Source organism: Echiichthys vipera (genome assembly GCF_963691815.1).
Source record: "Echiichthys vipera genome assembly, chromosome: 22".
Taxonomy (NCBI): Eukaryota; Metazoa; Chordata; class Actinopteri; order Perciformes; family Trachinidae; genus Echiichthys; species Echiichthys vipera.
The window spans coordinates 631,254-633,502 of NC_139847.1; the positions used below are offsets into that span (position 1 = coordinate 631,254).

The 2,249-nt window shown below is 32.0% G+C and overlaps 1 protein-coding gene across 1 annotated transcript in view; it reads left to right on the forward strand.

Moving 5' to 3' along the window:
- Positions 1-1,646: 1,646 nt before the first annotated feature.
- LOC310964012 (kinesin-like protein KIF1C) overlaps positions 1,647-2,249 on the forward strand; it is a 24,021-nt gene continuing 23,418 nt past the window's right edge. Inside the window, exon 1 of the mRNA XM_083936978.1 lies at positions 1,647-1,715. The gene's annotated coding sequence lies outside the window, so the exon portion shown is untranslated. The remainder of the gene's footprint in view (positions 1,716-2,249) is intronic.

Sequence of the window (2,249 nt, forward strand, 5' to 3'; positions counted from 1 at the left end):
TTGGACTGAACACATGAGAACCTTCACAGACTTCAGTTTTTAATGAGTTTCATTCATGAAACAATAATAAATTATTAATTAATTAATTAATAAAAAACATTTTGCTCAAATGAAATGGATTAAAAAACAAAACAAAGAGAATAAAAATAAATAATAAATAATCATTTCTTTTCTTTTGTGTCAGTGAAACTTTTAATCTCCTTGATTTAAAAAATCAGATTTTCACAGAAACTGAAACAAAACAAATGATTCAATCAAAAGTTTTATCTTTATTGTTTTATTTTAAATAAAGTTTTTTAAATGTTACTTTATTTCAACAGATTTAAGATGAATTTGGTGTTAAATCGTATGAATTATGTAAATTAGAAGTTTTTTAAATAAATCATTAAATAAAAAATGTTTTCAAAGTTTTGACTTTATTTATTTTGTAAATTTAAATAAAGTTTCCCAATTTTTAATATTTCTTTATTTTAACAAACTTTAAAGATTAATGTTATTTTTTCTAACATTTTTAAAGAAATAATAACTTTTTAAACGTTACTTTATTTATTTATTTGAACACTTTATTTCCTATTTTACAAGAATCCAAAACAACGTGACGCACGCGTCTCAGACGACAGACGCACAAAACATGAATAAATAAAGAATAATGTTTATTTGATTGATTTTCACAAACTTTAGATTAAAACGCTTTAAATGAGATTAAATCTGTATCATTTAAATCACGTTCTCACATTTTTAAATGTTTCTTTATTGTTACAAACTTAATGATATAAAATCTGAATGTTGTATAAAATGATGTTGTTTCTTAAACACACACACTTTTGTCCTCTGCTCTCGTCTCTGGGTTCAAACCTCAGGACTCCCACAATGCATCTGTTCGCCCGTGACCTTTGACCTGCTGCCATTTAAACACTTTATTTATAGAGTTCAGCACACACACACACACACGCACACACACACACACACACACACTTATACACACTCACACACACACACACACACACACACACACACACACACACACACAGACACACACACACACACACACACAGACTCACACACACACTCACACACACACACACAGACTCACACACAGAGAGAGAGACACACACACACAGACACACGCACGCACGCACACACACAGACACACAGACACACTCACACACACACACACACACACACACACACACAGACACATACACACACATACACACACACACACACACAAAGACACACACACACACACACACACAGAGACTCACACACACAGAGACACACACAGACACACACACACACACACACACACACACACAGACTCACACACAGACACACACACACACACAGACTCACACACACACACACACACACAAAGACACACACAGTGACAGTGTTTCACCTTCAGTAACGATCAGAGGGACAGAAATTAATCAATAATAAATTAGTTATTAAACATAAACATTGTTGCTTGTGTGTCTTCAGGGTTGTAAATGAAAGTTAAATATAAATATATTAGTATTAAACATGAGTAATAATAATAATAATATTTGCTTTTGTGTCTTCAGGTGTAAATGAAAGTTATTAAATATAAGTAATAATAATATAAATAATAATAATAATTGATGCTTTTGTGTCTTCAGGCATCTCGAACCCCAACACGTCAAAGATGGAGCCAAGAACTTCACCTTCGACTATTCTACTGGTCTCACACCACGGTCAGTCAGCGTGCTAACCATGCTAATGCTAATGATGCTAATCCTAGTGATGCTGATGCTATGGATGCAGCTATTGTTAATATTGATGCTAATAATGCTTCTAATTACAGATGATCCCATAAGGCTGTGAGCTCTAATTAAGTTAGAGATGCTAATGCTAATGATGCAGATGGTTTTAATGATGCAACTTATATTATTGAAATTGTACAGATGCTGATGTTGCAAGATATTGTGACTATTGATGCTAATAATGCTAATAATATGTATGTCAATGTTGATTATGCTATTAATGCTAATGCAGCAGATTGTGTACTGATGCTGCTAATACTAATGATAATGGTACATATGCTAATGCTAATGTTACAGATATTGTTACTATTGATGCCAATAATGTTAATACAGATGTTAAGGATGATGCTATTAATGCTAATTCTGCAGATGGTTTTATTGATTCTACTAATACTAATGGTACATATGCTAATGCTAATGTTAATATTGATTCTAGTAATAGTCCATGATAATGATGCTAATGCT